A 21153-nucleotide genomic window follows, 5' to 3' on the forward strand; every position below is an offset into this window, starting at 1 on the left:
ACGCCTCGGTTTCAGCGATTACTTCTTCGTTGGTGCTAAATTTCTTTCCAGCGAGCATTCCTTTGAGGTCTGAACACAGGAAAAAGTCGCTGGGGGCCAGATCTGGCCCCCAGCGACTTTTTCCTGTTCTCAGACCTCAAAAGAATGCTCGCTGGAAAGAAATTTAGCAATTCGAAGCCCAATTCATTCAATTTTGCCATTGTTCTCATTGATTTGTGTCACGGCGCATTATCACCTTTTTTTCTTCAAATGGGGCCGTTTTTTTAACGATTTCATCCTTTAAACGATCCAATAACGCTATATAATAATCGCTGTTGATGGTCTGGCCCTTTTGAAGATAATCTATGAATATTATACCTTGCGCATCCCAGAATACTGCTGCCATAACTTTGCCAGCTGACTGTTGTGTTTTTCCTCGCTTTGGATTCGGTTCATCGTGTGCAGTCCACTCAGCTTACTGTCGATTGGACGCCAGAGTAAAATGATGGAGCCATGTTTCATACATTGTCACATATCGACGCAAAAATTCAGGTTTATTGATATTAAACAGCTTCAAACAGTGCTCAGAACCATTAACACGTTGTTGCTTTTGATCGCTTGTGAGCTCGCTCGGTACCCATTTTGCACATAGCTTCCTCATGTACAAATATTCGTGAATGATATGATGTACACGTTCAGATGATATCTTCACAATATCTGCTATCTCGATCAACTTCACCTTACGGTAATTCAAAATTATTTTGTGAACTTTTTTGTTTTTTTCGTCGGTGACAGCCTCTTTTGGGCGTCCACTGCGTTCGCCGTCTTCGGTGCTCATTTCACTACGTTTAAACTTAGCATACCAATCAATGATGGTTGATTTTCCTGGTACAGACCCCGAAAACTCTTCATCAAGCCAAGATTTTGCTTCAACTGTATTTTTTCCCTTCAAAACGTAATATTTTATCAGCACACGAAATTCTTTTTTTTCCATCTTTTTTCAAATAACAAAAGTAGTCACACTCACAACGCAATATCTCACAAACTAATGGTCGGACTGCTGTCAAATTTTGACACGTATCGTTTGAAGACCGGGAACTTTTCAATTTTCTGGATTTTAAAAATCCCAGAAAAATCATTCAGTGACAATTTTTTCATTTAGTTGCTGCCTGATCCATTCAAGTGAGGTAAAATTTTATTTTTTCCACATCGATTCCAATAGTTGATTCCATATTATTACCCCCCTAGAACAAACATTGTCCTAGCGTGCAAACAATATATCCCCAATTTTTTTTCATATATACCAATCGAATGTATGTATACCCGTGTATATCAACACTGGTAGATTTTAATTGGCAATTAAATGAATACCTATTTTATTGGGGACGAATTCTGAAGTAGTTTGGATGGGATATAATATTAATATACTGTGCGATGGGTACAATCGCAATTAAAAATTAGATGTTCAAATCCTGAATGGACCAACCCGTTCGTCAATAATTCGATGTTTATTTTGTGTTTTATTCAGTCATTGTAGTCGAGATATTGTTTCCGAATGATCGGAGATGAATATCATGTTGGTCCATATTCACAGCAGCCCGTGAATAATTGGACGAACAATAACTGCTAGCCAGCTTAGGGTAGGTACCTCATAATGAATATTGATAGAGATATGTGTGCAGCACAATTAGCAGGGCGTTTGGCATTACAATGAGTATTGATCGGGCTGTTGGCCAAGGGAAGACTGGCATTTGTGATTTGTTGTGGATTGTCAAACATCCTCCCTCTGCCCCGTCAAGAGAACCCTTCACAAATTCGCCCTGTCACTTTATTCAACCACTTGGGCCGGTGCTCAGTTTTATGATGAACTCCGCGCTTCAAATTCGAGCAGATAAATTCTGCTACCTATACTCTTCCACATCGAACACGAACAGCTAATCTCTGGAAAAGCACGAACGAATTTTTTTTTTTTTATTATCATCCCTGTTTTTCGACGTTCTGCATTTCGAATTTCTCGTTATAAGAGGAACGTTTTTTCGATATCCAACTGTTCGGAGATTAAAAAGGGAAAAACACTTGGATTTCGCGCAATGGTTTTGTTATTCACTGTTTGAGGTCACAAAAAAATTATGGCAGGTGACAAGGGCGTAGATCATTTTTTTTCTTGGGTGAGGAGGCAATAGAGTTGCACAAGCTTGACTTGAACGTTTGAGATTGACTTGAAATTAATTTCCACTTATTGAAACAATTTTTTATAGAGACACGTCAACCACAATCTCCACAATTTGCATATTAAAAATGAAACTTCCACTACTTATATGTTTCTAGATTCTAGGATTACTATGGAGACAAACAGGGAAAATAAAGTAGGAAAATCTCTGAAAAAGCACGAACGAATTTTTCGACGTTCTGCATTTCGAATTTTTTCTGTCGTCCACGTTATGAGAAGAACTTTTTTCGATATCCAATTCTTCGCAGATTAAAAAGGAAAATAGCGCTTGGATTTCGCCCAATGGTTTTGTTATTTACCCTTTGAGGTTACAAAACAAAGTTATGGAAGGTGACAAGGGCGTAGACCTTTTTCCTAGTCGGGGAGGAAATGTACTAACGTATATCAATCCGTAGAAAATATTAGAAAAATCTCAAACTTTACTATAACCAATAGTTGCTCCTGTCAAACTTCACATAGGACAAATAGGCAAATCTTTTTTTTTTCGTCCCTAGTTTTCGACGTTCTGCATTTCAAATTTTCGTGACGTCCACTATATAAGAGACATGTTATCGATATCCAATTCTTCGGAGATTAAAAGGGAAAAGAGCCCTTGGATTTCGCGCAATAGTTTTGTTATTTACTCTTTGAGGTTACAAAAAAAATTATGGCAGATGACAAGGGCGTAGATCTGTTTGTTCTTAGGTGACGAGGCACTGTATGAACGTATCGAACTTTACAATAACCAATTGTTGGTCCTGTTAAAGTCCACATAGGACAAACAGGCAACTCTTTCTAAAAGAGAAAATACATGAACACACATATTTTCGTAAAAATAATTCCACTAATTGAAAAAATTCTCCACAATTTGCCTATTAAAAATGAAACTTCCACTACATTTTTTTAGGATTTTTAGAGATAAACAAGGACAATAAAGTAGGAATTTCTCTGAAAATGTTCGGACCCAACGAATAAACAAACAATATCTAATTATAGAAATATCACCTAGGTCCTGAAAATATCAGCCTATTTGCTGTCAAAAGGTTTTCCAATAGACCTAATGTCAGCACTGTATACTTTGATTTGGCATTTCTTATGTCAGTTGTGTTCAGTAGGTTATACTGAATCATGGAAAGATACAAGCTTCAACAACGTTTAGAAATTTTTGAATTGTTTCCTCAAAATCAGTTCTCACTTTTGTCAATAAACTTATAGCCAAAAAAGGATTATTTCTCAATATACGATCCTCATGAAATATCGCATTTTCTTAATTCCATTCCATGTATTTTTCCTTCAATTCATTTCACGTTCTTCTACATTTAATGATGTTTTTCGAAGATACGATTGTAGTCAAATCGTGTACGAGCATATAAGCGAAATGTAACAAATGAATAGAATGAAAATCCGTCAAAAACTTGCATTAATGTCATTCCTCAATCACACTAATAGGTCCACTAAAAACTAGAGGCCAGTGAATAAACCTTTGTATCTCTTGCTGGCATTCGAAATATATAATAATTTGAGTTCATTTCCAGTGACGAGGTAGGTTATTACTATTTCATTTTATTGAACATACCTATAGAATTCCCATCGGCAATAGGTAAATTATAAATGCACGTCAATTTACATTTGAATCGATTTCATACAGCAATTTGTTCAACAATCATTAACGGAAAATGTGGACCAATAGCAATATTGTAGATTAGTTCTTATGCTAAATTGAACACTACAATATTGTGTTGTTCGAATCGTTACTTCATATAAAATTCCACGAAATTACGTGACGATTTCCAATCATATGTCAATTAAATAACTTTGATTTGATTCGTGTTCATGTATTATATTAATCCATTATATTTAGAGGGTTGATAAATGAACAAGTTTATGTCCAATACCTCAAAGAGTATATCAACTAATTACAAAGCTGTTTATTAATTATAATAAAAGGGTCCATCTCACATACCGGGTGTCCCAAGTTATCGAATACAGACAATATCTTGCTTATTTGACAAGATAATAAAAAAATAAAAAATTGCTTTGTATAACATCAAAGTACCTTCCCAATAATGTATGAAGAAGGTTCGTACATTTGACAGCCCTGTGGTAGCTACCCCTCACTTTTCATTTTCAAATGGCACCCCCTGTATATTGTCAGTGGAAATTTCATTTGGAATACAACGATAGCACATACTTGGTATTTTTTCATTAATAACAACAAAATCATTAACATTTTGTGGAGTATGAATTGCAACCAAAAAACCTACTATGCAATTCGAAAAACGAAGAAATATTTGAAGCAAGTTTTTTGTTATAAAAAACATCGTTTTTTCAAAACAAAAAATTCATCAACTTCTCATATGTGAAGTTTGTACAAACATGGGTGGAGGCATTTAATTTTTATAAGGATAATTAAATAACGTAAAAGAAGTCACAAAATATTAATGTTTTTTTTTTATAACTGAAAAATACCAATTATGTGCTATCGTTGTATTCCAAATAGAATGACACGCAATTTTCAGTGACAATATACAGGGTGTGTCATTTGAAAATAAAAACTTAGAGGTAGCTACCACAGGGCTGTCAAATGTGAGAATTTTTTTTGACATCATTGGAAAAGTACATTGATGTTATTCAAAGCAATTTTTTTATTATCTTGTCAAATAAGCTAGATGTTGCCTGTATACGATAACTTGGGACACCCGGTATAGGTATAAAAAGAAAATTTCCTAGTGCTTTGTCTATCAAGTTGATATTCACTCGACGTTGGCTAAGTGCTGAAGACTAAACCTAACCTCTTCTAACCTAACATTATGGAGTTAAACTCCGGATATTATGAAACTAGGCACAACTTCGATTTTTTTCATCAGAATTCAATTCGCTCCACATATTCTAATAATATCCCATTGAAGTAATAAGCTCAACTACAAATCTTGAAAAGCCCTCTAGCTTTAATGTCATAAACTGAATTCTGAAGTCGTTTAATCGTCTATTGTTCATAAGCAGAGAGGAAAGCTGTTATGGCAATGAACTCATAACTGAAATTTTTCAAATGAACTGAACTTCGGTTCGATATTCATTACTCATACATTGCAATAGCTTTCAGCGATATACCGAGTGTCCCAAGTTATCGTATACAGGCAATATCTGTAGCTTATTTGACAAGATAATAAAAAAATAAAAAAATTGCTTTGTATAACATCAAAGTACCTTCCCAATTATGTATAAAAAAGGTTCGTACATTTGAGAGCCCTGTGGTAGCTACCCCTCAATTTTCATTTTCAAATGGCACCCCCTGTATATTCTCAGTGGAAATTGCGTATCATTCTATTTGGAATACAACGATAGCACATACCTGGTATTTTTTTATTAATAAAAACAAAAACATTTACATTTTGTGAAGTATGAATTGCAACCAAAATACCCACTATGCAATTCAAAAAACGAAGAAACATTTAAAGCAAGTTTTTTGTTATGAAAAACATCAGTTTTTTTAAAACAAAAAAATTATCTGCTTCTCATATGGGAAGTTTGTACAAACATGGGTGGAGGCATTTCATTTTTATAAGGATACTTAAATAACGTAATAGAAGTCACAAAATATTAATGTGTTTGTTGTTATAACTGAAAAAATACCAAGTATGTGCTACCGTTGTATTCCAAATAGAATGAATTTTTACTGACAATATACAGGGGGTGCCATTTGAAAATAGAAATTGAGGGGTAGCTACCACAGGGATGTCAAATGTAAGGACCTTTTTTATACATCATTGAAATGGCACTTTGATCTTATTCGAAACAATTTGTTTATTTTTCTATTATCTTGTCAAATAAGTTAGATATCGCCTGTATACGATAACTTGGGACACCCGGTATGAACTCTAATCGGATGAAGCAAGGTACTAACGTATCAATCCGTAGGAGGTATTCGAAAAATCTCAAACTTTACTATAACCAATTGTTGATCCTGTGCAAGTTCATATAGGACAAGCAGGCAAAACTTTCTCGAAGGAAAAATACATGAAAATACATACTTTTTGTAAAAATAATTCCACAAATTCAATCAATTTTTTATAGAGACAGAACAAGCACAATCTCAACAATTCGCATATTAAAAATGAAACTACCACTATATTTTTTTTTAAATCACAAGATGAACAAGTACAATGAAATTCGGTTTTTTTCGTGGTTCAAATTGATTAATTCTATGCAACACTCCTTCCCAGTAAGATTTCGGCAGAAAGCTTCAATCTATTTGAGCGATGAAAGATGTATTCATATACACAGTATCAACCGTAAAACCGCTGAACATGCTAATTATTTCTCAAATTCTTGTTTATCTCTTTTGTTTGCCAATTTCGATAAACAACAATATTTTTTAAGATAGGACGAAGAATGAAAATTTTCAGCATATTTATCGGATTCGTTTGATATTAGCCGACTGCAAGAATAAACAAAACCTTAATCTGACAACGCTATCAGTTTTTTATTCATCCATAATATTGAAATATCAAGTCGAAATCAAGAGGACGTGCAATTTTCAATGGGTATTTATCCAGATAATTTCATTTGATTTTCCATAAGAAAGGCCAGAAATTGTGGAGAAAAATTCTCAAAGTTTATAATAATAAGATGCAGTTGCATTTGAAAACCATCTGAGAAACTAGCTACTACTTATAAAATGGATTCGGTCCTTCATAGATTGACACAGTTAGAATCCCTAGAAATAAACAGGTATAATAGCCAAAATAATTCTTTTGAACGAACAAACAGATGTAAATTCATCTTCTTCATTGAATTTCTTCCGATAGTTTGGAAATCCCAGGCGGCAAATTATCCAATATAACTTTGAAGTTTATGATACCCTATTGAATATTTTTCTGCCAATGTAGAATATTTGTTCCTATATAAGTTTCCGAAAAACTCTGTACTGTTATCAGTCAGAAATGTAGCCTGATGAAGCCACAGTGTGGCGAAACAATTGTTGCTAACAATTAAATAATCCAGTGCAAATTATTTTGTTTTATTTTATTTAGCTACTTTTTGCCAAAAATCAAAAAGAATACTGTTAGGTAACTAATACTATAAAGTAAATAAGATCCTTCTTTTTTCTGACACTTTATGGTATTCATAGGAATATTTTCCACTCGTGTTTTCATTCTGAGCAAAATGAAAAATGTTTTAGGAATTTCTGTAATGACTCCACGTGAAGGTAGTTTCAAACCACATGGGGATTAGCAATAAGTTTGTAGTTATGATGTAAATCTGTGAATTAATTGAATAATAAGTTGGCATGAGACTAAACTTGTACGATAAGTCGAAAACATTTTGTACACATAACTTTCAAACTTGTAGAAAATTAGTGCTGATCTTTCCTAGCGATGATAAAACAAGGTTGCAATAATGTCCAGTGTCACTTTTCTCGTCAAGAGCTAAAAGAACAATCTATTAGTATTTTCGTAAGATTTGCAAATCGCTATATTATATTACACGCTTAAGCTTCCTGAATTCTCTGAATTTAAAATGTTTTCATTCAATCTGTTATTACAGCACGTCTATGTATAATTATTCCCTCGGAAAACTAACACTTTTTATTCATGATAACGAAGTTCATTGCATCATTGCACTTGTCAGTTTTTATTGTTTATATAGAATCACGTATGTATTGTTATAAACTCAATTGTAAAGGAGCAGAAATACGATTCCTTGGATGTTTTAGAGTAGCGTAATTAGGTATGGAATGTTCCTAATGAATATCACCTGCTTCTTCATTGACGTATTGGAAAACTGGACTTTTTCCCACGATTTGTAAATTGAAATTATTTAAATTTTTTGGTGACATTTGCAGTCGACTCACAGATGACAAACCAGTCATTAAATTTCATTCTGTCCGTCCATCTGGACGAAAATATGCATTTATATGTAGACTATTAGGCGGTGCTAGTATTTGATCCATATGATTTTTAGTTAGTACCAACCTTCAAACGATACGTGTCAAAATTTGACAGCAGTCCGACCATTAGTTTGTGAGATATTGCGTTATGAGTGTAGCTACTTTTGTTATTTGAAAAAAGATGGAAAGAAAGAATTTCGTGTGCTGTTAAAATATTGATTTTTGAAGGACAAAAATTCAGTTGAAACAATATTTTGGCTTGATGAAGAGTTTTCGGGGTCTGCACCAGGAAAATCAACCATCATTGATTGGTATGCTAAGTTTAAACGTGGTGAAATGAGCACGAAGACGGCGAACGCAGTGGACGCCCAAAAGAAGCTGTCACCGACGAAAAAATCAAAACAGTTCACGAAATAATTTTGAATGACCGTAAAGTGAAGTTGATCGAAATAGCAGATATTGTGAAGATATCATCTGAACGTGTACATCATATCATTCACGAATATTTGTACATGAGAAAGCTGGGTGCCGCTCGAGCTCACAATCGATCAAATGCAACAACGTGTTAATGATTTTGAGCAGTGTTTGAAGCTGTTTAAGTGCAATAAACCTGAATTTTTGCGTCGATATTTGTCAATGGATAAAATATGGCTCCATCATTTCACTCCGGAGTCCAATCGACAGTCAGCTGGGTGGACTGCACACGATGAACAGAATCCAAATCGAGGAATAACACAACATTCAGCTGGCAAGGTTATGGCAACAGTATTCTGGGATGCGAAAGGTATAATATTCATTGGTTACCTCCAAAAGGGCCATACCATCAACAGCGATTATTATATAGCGTTATTGGATCGTTTAAAAGATGAAATCGTTAAAAAACGGCACCATTTGAAGAAAAAAAGGTGCTGTTTCATCAAGACAATGCGCCGTGTCATAAATCAATGAAAACAATGGCAAAATTGCATGAATTGAGCTTCGAATTGCTTTTGCATCCTCCGTATTCGCCAGATCTGACCCCCAGCGACTTTTTCCTGTTCTCAGACCTTGAAAGAATGCTCGCTGGAAAGAAATTTAGCGCCAATAAAGAAGTAATCACCGAAACTGAGGCCTATTTTGAAGCGAAAGACAAATCGTACTACAAAAATGGTATCAAAAAGTTGGAAGATCGCTCTAATCGCTGTATCACCCTCGAAGGCAACTATGTTGAATAATAAAATCGAATTTTGCCAAAAAAATATGTTTACTATGATAGACCGGGGACTCTTCAAATGTCCTGTAATAGCGCTAAAAAGCTTCAGAAGTCACATCATTCCTTTCCTAATTTTTATCTCATTGAAATTTAATTTATGCATTTTTGCGTGGGAAAACACTAGAAAATTGCTCAAATCGTCTTAAATGGGCGAGATCGACTGGTGAATAATTCAAAGTTGAAATTAATTATGCCTGTCTGTTATATTCTCGGAGAGATTGTCTCAGAGTCTTGAAATTTTCAGGGATTCGAATATTTTTTCTTAGAGATGGATTTGTCTTTGCTTTCGAAATAAGCTTCAATCTAGGCAATAACTTCTTCATTAGAGCCACATTTCTCTTCCTGGGGCATTCTTTCGATGTTTATACGAAACGCAAGTAATTATTGGCCGCCTGATCTGGGGGATAAGCATGGATGTTTAAGCAGTTGGAAAGGCAATTCTTCCAATTACACCAAGGTTTTCATCTATTTGTGACAACGAGCATTGTCTTGATGAAAGAGGATTTTTCTTTTGCATTTGAAGTTGTTTCTTCATCATTTCTGGACTCAATCCATCCAATAACGTTATGTAATATTCACTGTTGATAGTTTCATCTTTGTCAAGATGATTGAAATTTGGGGAAAAAAACGAAGGGTTTACAATTTTTTTAATACATTTTTCAATAATGTGTTTGTCTACCGTGATTATCTATACACCCTCTAACACGTCTCGGCATTGATGCAATAAGATGGTCTATTTCTTTTTGAGGGATACTTCCCCAAGCTACCTGTACTTCATGTCCCAGAGCCGCCAAAGTCCGTGGGGGCTGGGGTAAATTTCCAAGCCTTCTACCCATGATGTCCCAAACATGAACGGCCATGGTAAAAGATTCACATGGGTCGCTTCGAAAAAGTTTAAACTAACTCTGGAAACATGAGGTCGGGCATTATCTTGCTGGAATATTGGATTCCCGAGCAGGTTGAAGTAAGGGAGAACATATGGCTCCACTTTTTCTTGAAGGTAACGCAGCGCTGTCATGTTACATGTTACCTCGAATAAAGACTAAAGGCGACCTACTTGCATGTGCAATAGCACCCCATACCATAACGCCTACTGTCCGGTGTATATGACGCTCAACATCAAACTGAGATTCACGTCTTTCTCCCCGACGTCGTCTTACCCATCTTCGGCCATCATGTGTACCTAAGAAGAATCGAGATTCATCAGAAAAGACGACCTGATGCCATTCCACATTCCAATGTTGACGTTCTCTGCACCACTGTAATCGTTGCTGGCGATGCTCAACCGTCAGAGGTAACACAAGATGGGGTCGACAATGCTGCAGTCCAAAAAACCTTATCCGGCGGTAAACCGTTCGGACAGTAACAGAATGGCCTTGTTCTCCTAACCAATCATCAGCCAAAGATCGAGTTGTCGCAAATGGGTTTCTAATGGCCATAAGTCTTAGACGTAGATCTTGAACTTCATTTGTGCCCCTTCGACGTCCAGTGCCTACTCTTCTTCGATTTTAGGCATTATCAAACCTCGCTCGACAACATCTTATAACAGTAGTTGGATTTCTGTTCGTATGGTTAGCGATTTCTCGAAATGACAACCCCGACTCCCGTACACCAATAATTCGAACTCTTTCAAATTCACTCAGCTAGCGGTAAATTCTACGTACACGTACTCTAGGCATTTTAACAACAATTAAACATCGACTTTGGATCTCCTCGAACAGCTGGTTTGTTGTAAAATTTAACAAACTTGCAAAGAACGACTATAATATTTAATTTAATTTTTTACATGAAAAAACATGTATTTTCCCATCAAAAAACAGAATTTTATCGATACACGAAACTCGTTTTCATCCATTTCTCAAATAACAACAAATGTAGCGTTACTTTACCTTCAATACTTCTGAAATTTTGAACGCATCTTTCGAAACTTGGTACTAACGAGAGAAAAAGTGGTATTTTCGAAACTTCAAACCAAAATGGCTTTCGCCGCTTGAGCAATCCATTATTTTCACTAGTAAGAGGCACATTTTCCCCTGACAAAAAAACCATTTGATTTTCAATGGACTCCGTTCGGGGATTATCCTCAAAGTTAATTGCCCAATTAAGGCCCGATATTTTGAACGTGGGTGGAAATCAACTTGAGTCAACAATTTTTAGGGCAACCCATTTACGGAAATTCCTACAAATCTATGAGAAATGACTCCCACTGAATAATTCATTACTGTTAATTCGGAAATGTCAGTTGGTGCAGCAGAAGTAATTGGAAGCTTGGGGCTTGACGTAATTCAATCGATTGATATGAACAAATACAAATACATGAACTAACATCGCGAATACAAACATAATAATACCCTACACGTTCAATTGTTTGTGTGAAACTATTATAGGGATAGGAAGGGAAGGAATACACCTATTGAACCTTCAATATCTGGATGGCCAGGTGCAATTTAGCAAGAGGGAGAAGCGTTGCCGAAAAACAATGCTAATTTTCTACTAAGGTTCATTATTTTCCTTCTATCAAAAAATATCTCAAATTTTATAATAAATACTGAGATTCTCATGGTTTCTATTTCGTATATACACTTCTTGTATCATTTTTACCACAAGTTTTTTTGTTTGCTTTTTGAGTACATTCAACTATCAACTACCAACCAGGATTCTTAGTTGAATTAATCTTTATCACAAATGTTCTAAAAGATTTACAACTTCATTCACCTCCTTCTGGAGTGATCTGGTCATAGTTTGGCAATAGCCAGCTATCTTGCTCTTCTCCCCTGCAATATTTGAAACGATAATATCAAACAGTAGGGGACCTATTACCGATCCTTGTGGTACACCTGATTCAATATTTCTTGTCCGAACATTAGTTTGTGAGATATTGCGTTGTGAGTATAGCTACTATTGTTATTTGAAAGAAGATGGAAAAAAATAATGTCGTTTCTGATGAAATATGGCTTTTTGAAGGAAAAAAAATACAATTGAAGCAAAATCATGGCTTGATGAAGAGTTTCTGGGGTCTGCACCAGAAAAATCAACCATCATTGATTGGTATGCTAAGTTTAAACGTGGTGAAATGAGCATCGAAGACGGCGAACGCAGTGGACGCCCAAAAGATGCTGTCACCAACGAAAAAATCAAAAAAAATCGCAAAATAATTTTGAATTACCATGAAGTGGAGTTGATCGAGATAGCAGACATTGTGAAGATATCATCAGAACGTGTACATCATATCATTCACGAATATTTGTACATGAGAAAGCTGTGTGCAAAATGGGTGCCGTGCGAGCTCACAATCGATCAAAAGCAACAACGTGTTGATGATTCTGAGCAGTTTTTGAAGCTGTTAAGGTGCAACAATACTGAATTTTTGCGTCGATATGTGATAATGGATGAAACATGGCTCCATCATTTCACTCCGGAGTCCAATCGACAATCAGCTGAGTGGACTGCACACGATGAACCGAATTCAAAGCGAGGAAAACACAACAGTCAGCTGGCAAGGTTATGGCATCAGTATTCTGGTATGCGCAAGGTATAATATTCATTGATCACCTCCAAAAGGGCCAGACCATCAACAGCGAACATTATGTAGCGTTATTGGATCGTTTGAAGGATGAAAACGTTGAAAAACAACCTCATTTCAAGAAAAAAAGGTGCTGTATCACCAAGACAATGCGCCTTGTCACAAATCAATGAAAACAATGGCAAAATTGCATGAATTGGGTTTCGAATTGCTTCTGCATCCACCGTATCCGCCAGATCTGGCCTCCAGCGACTTTTTCCTGTTCTCAAACCTCAAAAGAATGCTCGCTGGAAAGAAATTCAGCGCCAATGAAGAAGTAATCGACGAAACTGAGGTCTATCTTGAAGCGAAAGACAAATCGTACTACAAAAATAGTATTGAAAAGTTGGAAGATCGCTATAATCGCTGTATCGCCCTCGAAGGCAACTATGGTAGACTGGGGACTTCTCAATTAGCCTGTTAGGAGGAGATAAAATAACATTGTAGGAAATTCATGGTGTAGTATTTTCGATTGTTTCGATACAACTTCTAAACGAACTCGAGAAAGAGTAATATTCAAGGGAAACGCACAAGATACACCTTGTATGTGTTTTGCTGGGATTTTCGTGTATATTTATGTTCCGCATAATTCCACACACAAGTCTAAAAAGGTAACGGGTGAATGATTTCAATCTGAAAAAGGGAATATAAAATGGATTGGGCCTCAAACATCTACTAATCGTTTCAATCTAACCGAAGTTATTTCCGATAGAGTATGATCGTTCGAGCGTGACGAGAGGAAAGCGGAATACCGGAGGATCAGGTGAATTGAAGCGATAAGAAGAGCGATCACGGCCTGCTCGCAGAATTTTAGTGGCTATTTCCAGATGAAACGCTAATCTACAACTGCTACTGGGTGGAGATCGACGCTACCACACGGGTGTATCCACTTTGAATCCAATCCTCTATCAAAACAGTCATCTACCACCAAAAACAACTATTGGTATCGCGAGAATCCAATAGAGCGCTGGATTCATGTAATAGCATACGTTTCCATAGGTTGCTAAATAGTTATTTGTGTAACCAGTTGGGAGGAGAATAATTTTCATTTGCGAGAAACCAAATACCAATTTGGAATTTGTGAGTCAAGTATCTATTTATCAAGAACTTGAAAATCAAGTAACAGGCCAATTGAAAAGTCCCAAGTCTACCATAGTAAAACACATTTTTTTGGCAAATTTCGATTTCATTATTCAACATAGTTGCCTTCGAGGGCGATACAGCGATTATAGCGATCTTCCAACTTTTCGATACCATTTTTGTAGTAAGATTTGTCTTTCGCTTCAAAATAGGCCTCAGTTTCGGCGATCACTTCTTCATTGGCGGTAGATTTTTTTCCAGCGAGCATTCTTTTGAGGTCCGAGAATAGGAAAAAGTCGCTGGGGGCCAGATCTGGCTAATTCGGTGGATGCAGAAGCAATTTGAAGCTCGATTCAAGCAATTTTGCCGTTGTTTTCATTGATTTGTGACACGGCGCATTGTCTTGGTGAAACAGCAACTTTCTTTCTTCAAATGGGACCGTTTTTTAACGATTTCATCCTTTAAACGATCCAATAACGCTATATAATAATCGCTGTTGATGGTCTAGCCCTTTCGGAGGGAATCCATGAATATGATACCTTGCGCATCCCAGAATACTGACGCCATAACCTTGCCAGCTGACTGTTTAATTTTTCCTCGCTTTGGATTCGGTTCATCGTGTGGAGTCCACTCAGCTGACTGTCGATTCGACTCCGGAGTGAAATGATGGAGTCATGTTTCATCCATTATCACATATCGACGCAAAACTTCAGGTTCATTGCTCTAAATCAGCTTCAAACACTGCTCAGAATCATTTACACGTTGTTGCTTTTGATCGATTGTGAGCTCGCGCGGCACCCATTTTTGCACACAGCTTTCTCATGTACAAATGAACGTGAATGATATGATGTACACATTCAGATGATATCTTCACAATGTCTGCTATCTCGATCAACTTCACTTTACGGTCATTCAAAATTGTTTTTTGAACTTTTTTGATCGGTGACAGCCTACTTTGGGCGTCCACTGCGTTCGCCGTCTTCGGTGTTCATTTCACTTCGTTTAAACTTAGCATACCAATGATGGTCAATGGCAATAATGATCGAACTGCTGTCAAATTTGGACACGTATATCGTTTGAAGGTTGGTAATAACTAAAAATCATATGATATTCAAGCTACTTGACTTGATATTCAAGCTAATTGACTTGAGCTTGACTTGAAAACAACTCAAGTTCAAATCAAGTATGTACTATTTTTTCAAGTCAAGTCAGGTATTTATTCATTGAGTACTTGACTTATTATCGAAAAACTACTACTCGACTTGAACTTGAGTTGATTTCAAGTCAAGCTCAAGTCAAGTAGCTTGGATATCAAGTCAAGTAGGCTTGAATATCAAGTCAAGCCGTAAATCCCTTATATATTCAGAACAATCAGCACGTGGTTCAGTCAGGAATTTGTCTATTGCTTGGCGTTAGCAATTTCATTTGCTGGATTTGCAGGAGATTTTTCGAATAAACTTAAGAGATCGATGTCAAACTCACCTACTTATTCTTTGATGATTATTTTGTCTAAGCGAGCACGAGCTCGCAGGAATATATGATGGGCGTATCAAGCTCAAGTAATATCAAGTAGCTTGATATCAGGTCAAGCAATAAATATCTAAAATCAAATCAAGTTAAGATCAAGTATATAAGTTGCCACGATCTTGATTATCAAGTCAAGCTACTTGGCTTGATGAATCCCTAACTAGAGTAGTGTGCATTTGAGTCGTTATCTAAATTGGGTAAAATCCTTCTGCTAAAGTTATCAGGAACAACACCTGACTAACAAAAAACTATTCAGGATTATTGACCCCAAGTCCCAATTCCGAAAATTCATTATGGAAAAACAATACATTATACCTACATGAATTTGAACATACTCTACTTATGATCACCCAAAAAATACTTCTACCATTAAGGCTGATTGAGGCATTCCAAATTGACAAGGGGGGGAACGAAATGGAAAACGTTTCATGAGCGAAATCGTTGTGAAAATGACGATGATGAAAACTGGTTTAGTGTTTAATGGCCGAGCCAAATGGGTGACAATTCGAGGTACACCGAAATCAAATTAGTCATAACATTCCTCATTCATTCCTTCGGGGCAATTTGGCCTAATAAATAACGATATATCAAAACTAGTATGTACAAAGTCGGCAACACGATGGAACACAAGAATAACGACATGACTTGTATAATGTGAGGGTGGAGAGGGGAATGAGGCGGGCCAGGATCACAAAACGGCGAAGCTCAAAACGTGAGCCAGACAAGGATCGTATCCTGGTAATTTATTGAGCGATAAATCGTGCACTCTGACGGCCAAAGGAGTAACCACGTTGACACAATACTAACAGACCACTTAGTAAACTATGTATAATGTGTATCTTCATTCGGGTAAATCGAACTGAACAGCTCGAGCTATGCTAATAAACACCAGTATTGAATGTCAATTGGAATTGTTACTTTATCGATAGATTAGAATAGAATTGAAAACATCTTTGTTTCTAGTTAATACAATTAGCATTAAGAAGGAATAATATAATAAATTTGGAGTTCTCTAAACTCATCAACATTTCGTTTATTGCTTTTTTTATATTTGTTTCTCTTCTGAGCTAATTGGGTAATCTATTGAACATTCTCAGACAAGCATAGTGGCAAGCTTTCTCAGTCATTGTAAGATACTGCATAGGATAACAGGGTGATTGACGAAGACTCCAGACACTTTAAATTTTATAAAAGGTGTTTTTTTTAGAGCTATAGAACTTTAAATTGCAATAAAACAACGATGGATTATTCGGTTGACATGAATTTTATTTATCCGCAAGATAATCTTGTGGCATTACATTTTGAATATGATTTCTGGCATATGACCGCCACGGCTGGCTCGGATGTAGTCCAATCTGGACGTCCAATTTTCGATGACTTTTTCCAACATTTGTGGCCGTATATCGGCAATAACACGGCGAATGTTGTCTTCCAAATGGTCAAGGGTTTATGGCTTATCCGCATAGACCAATGACTTTACATAGCCCCACAGAAAGTAGTCTAGCGGTGTCAAATCACAAGATCTTGGAGGCCAATTCACAGGTCCAAAACGTGAAATTAGGCGGTCACCAAACGTGTCTTTCAATAAATCGATTGTCTTGTTGGAACCACAGCTCCTGGACATCATGGTTGTTCAATTCAGGAATGAAAAAGTTAGTAATCATGGCTCTATACCGATCACCATTGACTGTAACGTTCTGGCCATCATCGTTTTTGAAGAAGTACGGACCAATGATTCCACCAACCCATAAAGCGCACCAGTCAGTTTTTCTGGATGTAACGGTGTTTCGACATACACTTGAGGATTAGCTTCACTCAAAATGCGGCAGTTTTGTTTGTTGAGGTAGCCATTCAACCAGAAGTGCGCTTCATCGCTAAAAAAAATTCGCTTATGAAAATCGGGAACAACGGCAATCTCATTTTGCACTGTTTGCAAGCATTGTTCAGGCGTGAGTCTATTCATGATGAATTGCCAAACTAAACTGAGAATAAATCACTTGACAGCTGTTGAATCGGTCGCCATCTTGAACAGTAATTCCAACTTAAAGTTATATACTTCGTAAAAAAACACCCTTTATTATCGAACTAAAAATCTGGCTCTTCGTCTTACTTTCGTATATATTTAATGAAATGCTATTCTTTGTTTTTTACTTTGATTTTCAATGTCTTGACCTCTTTTTCTAAATTATTTTTGGCAAGAAGTAGCGAAAAAGCATTGATCGATAAGCTACAAATTTTGGTGTGGAATCAAATGACATCCCAACTTCCGTTGGATCGACAAAAACTTGACAACACGCCCGGATTAAGAAAACCATCAAATATATCACCTAATAGCTCAGAATTAAAAAAAGTCTTAATGCAATTAATTAACGATCAATGAATCTACCCACCTAGTTAACTTGTACCAAATGTTGATTTCGATAGAACAAGCATTAACGAATTATGCAATTAGGTTATGTTTGTTTGAGTAACAAAGGATAAGTTCCATTCAATTCACTAATTGCTTTCAATGAAATATTTAATGGTAATTAGGAGTGGGGTTGCATTCATCAATAAGGGAACAGACTACTCTCCCTGCTAACATTCCAACACCCTTTCGAATCAAGTTAATATGTTCGTTAATAGACATTGCTGGTGCTTGAGCAAGGGACTTTCAATGACGAGTCAAGTACAGATATTTTCAATTCAACACTTTCCTACCAAACTGCCAATTAATATCACAGGAAAAAAAGTCAATCCAACTGCCATATTTAACAAGCAATTGGGTTGATTGATCGAATACAGATTTTTGTTTGTTTTGCGATATTAACGACGCGTATAATACATTAACGCCATCATCACTTATTTTCACGCTGATCCAAGGGCGTAGAAATGGGGGGGTACTGAGGGTAATTACCCCCCTCCAAGATTTCCAAATTACCATATCGCTAATTCTCGCAAAGACGAAGAACGAAATTTTTGCCATAAGATGAACCAATAATTATTTTACTTTTCTTCGAAATCGACACGGCAGTAAAAAATTGGACCCTTTTACAGTTTATGATAATATTATCGCTTTCAAGATGAGTACTTTTATTGCACTACGAGCTCGTTTTTGTCCGAGGATTATTATTTTCCTTTATCTATCCGCTCTCTCGACATCGCTCCTCATTTGCCATCTGTGATTTTTGCATCCGTCATCGGTATACACTTACTCGTTGTTTTCGGTTTTTTGTATCATTCTCGCCACAAAATTTCAATAATGTAATTATCAAAGAACTGAACTGAGTAATTCTCATCGAAAAATTGTCTGGGCTGTGTTGTACAATTTATTGTGGTTCATTCAAATTGCATTTTATTTGTGAAGACATCGGTTTTTAATTGACTATATCTACAGTGCGTTCCTTAATTGAGGGTACAAATGAAAATGATAGATTTCTCGGATCATTTCAAGAAAAAAAATCTGAGTTCCCCAAATACTTTATTTTTGGGATACAGATGTTAAAGTTCAAGTTTTTTTCTCATAGAACCTCCCCTTAACAAGATAATTAATTTGAATTGACCATAGATATTCCAATTTTAGTTTTCATTATGTTAAATACTAATTCTGAATGTAAATCTACTGGGTGATATTTTTTCTGGAAGGGTGCCTAATTCTTTCCTTCAGAACTATTTTTTGGTGAACCGCTGGTAATTTAAAAATGTAAAAAGAAACTCAGGTTCAATACTACACTTTTTGGTTTGTTATAGTTTTATCGTATCTGCTATCGATTTGGAGAAAAATATTTCAATCAACTCTCTAGTAATCCTCAGGAAAATCCAAATTGTTATAAAGATCCAGCTAGTAAGCTGTAATGAATGAATTAATTATAAGTTTTGGTACTTATTTACCCACTCTGTAGCGAAGATTAATAAAGATTTGATAAACTGATAAAAGCATCATTAAAAAGTAAGACACACTAGAAACACGTTTGCGGGTTTATATTCATGGTACTTTTTATTCCTAGAATTATCCAAGGAATCTCTCATTTTCCTCCGTAACTCTAATTGAGGAACACCCAGTATAAGGTAAGAACAACCGAATTGGCAATAAAAAAATTATTTCGAGTAATTTGGTTCAAACTTCGTTATCAAACTTTTTTCCTCACATTACAGATATGAGTGAACGTTGTCATCAAAACAATTTTTTTCAATTACCCCTCCCAAAAAAAAGAACTACGCCCTTGTCTCCAATTATTATTTAATTTGCGAAACACGATATATTTCAGCGGAGGTGTGAATGGGAAAAAATACCTCTCATAAATGTGTTTTACCAAATGCTCATTCGAAACCGATAAAAATGGAATTACGTATACGCGAAAAAGCGAAATAAAATCTGATGGAATTAAATCATAGCGTATACAATCTGATGCCGAAGACTAATTTCATTTTATTCAGTACGTGCAGAACACGATACCCTGGGTAATGAGTTTGGCTAATAATTAAAGGGCATATGATTGTATGAAGGGAAGAGGGTTTGTAATTGATCAATAGCGCATCACATCAAGGGTTGAAATTCAGAGCCGTAATGAGGGGTATTCATGGCTATTATATTTATACATTTTTGATAACGTAGGACTTAATGCTATTTTTTAATGAACCTTATTGATTCTGTCGGTATTGATGAAGCATTTTAGTGGCGTTCCACAAGAATTTCTTATGAACCTTATTGATTCGATTAAGTGCGTAGAATTGTAGATAGTTTTCTTTTCTTGGGGAAAAGGGTATTCGAAAAAAATTTTACTTTGAAGAAAAATATCACTATTGAAAACAGAGATAATGTCACACTCTATAGATGACTTGATTACAATTATAGAATGTAGACAAAATGAATTAAATCTCGAAATAAATTAAAAATATTCATATACAGGGTGATTCACCGGGATGGCCCATTAGACGTTCATGGAAAACTGATCATAATTTTGAGCTGAAAATTTGCATATTGGGGTTTGAGGCAATGAACTTTCTCCCTAAAATATTTTCAGATCTTTACAACTTCCGGTTATAACGGAAACAGACTTCTTCTTCCTTATTTCAAACGGCACACCCAGTATATCATTGCATCATTAGATAGCTTTTTTTATGACAATTTCGGCAATATGCCTTACCCTGGGTAGAAACTCAACGGTTCATAAGTTAAATGGATTATTAAAAAAAAAAGGTGGCGATGAGGACTTTTTTTTAATATTAAGGCAGAAAAAGCTCTTGAAGTATTCATTTAAGGTTTGCTTGAGTAACCTCCACTATTTGTGTACGTAGAATCGACTGAAATAATAAAAAATGTAGGTTCTAATAAAAAAAAAAGTTGTAATGAATTTGAGTTGTCCAAGTTCATGATTTTCTTATGAACACCCTGTATATTTTTCGTCCAAACCGTAAATAGTTTTATAATACTACATATTTGCAGAATCGAAAGAGGAAAAAAATTTCGAAAAAAGCTTTTTCTGCCGAAATATTCAAAAAATGTGAGTCCTCACCCCCACAATTTTTTTCATAAGAGTCTCACCCAAGGTGTGGCTATTGCCGAAATTGTCGTCAAAAAGCTATCTAATGATGCAATAACATACTGGGTGTGCTATTTGAAATAAGGAAGTAGTACTCTGTTTCCGGTATAACCAGAAGTTGTAGAGATCTGA

The 21153-nt window shown here is 35.9% G+C and overlaps 1 protein-coding gene across 1 annotated transcript in view; it reads left to right on the plus strand.

Moving 5' to 3' along the window:
• LOC123686476 (homeobox protein HMX3-like) overlaps positions 1-21153 on the plus strand; it is a 34962-nt gene that overhangs the window by 8884 nt on the left and 4925 nt on the right. The gene's annotated exons all lie outside the window — the stretch shown is intronic.

The sequence above is a fragment of the Harmonia axyridis genome, chromosome X, assembly GCF_914767665.1.
Source record: "Harmonia axyridis chromosome X, icHarAxyr1.1, whole genome shotgun sequence".
NCBI lineage: Eukaryota > Metazoa > Arthropoda > Insecta > Coleoptera > Coccinellidae > Harmonia > Harmonia axyridis.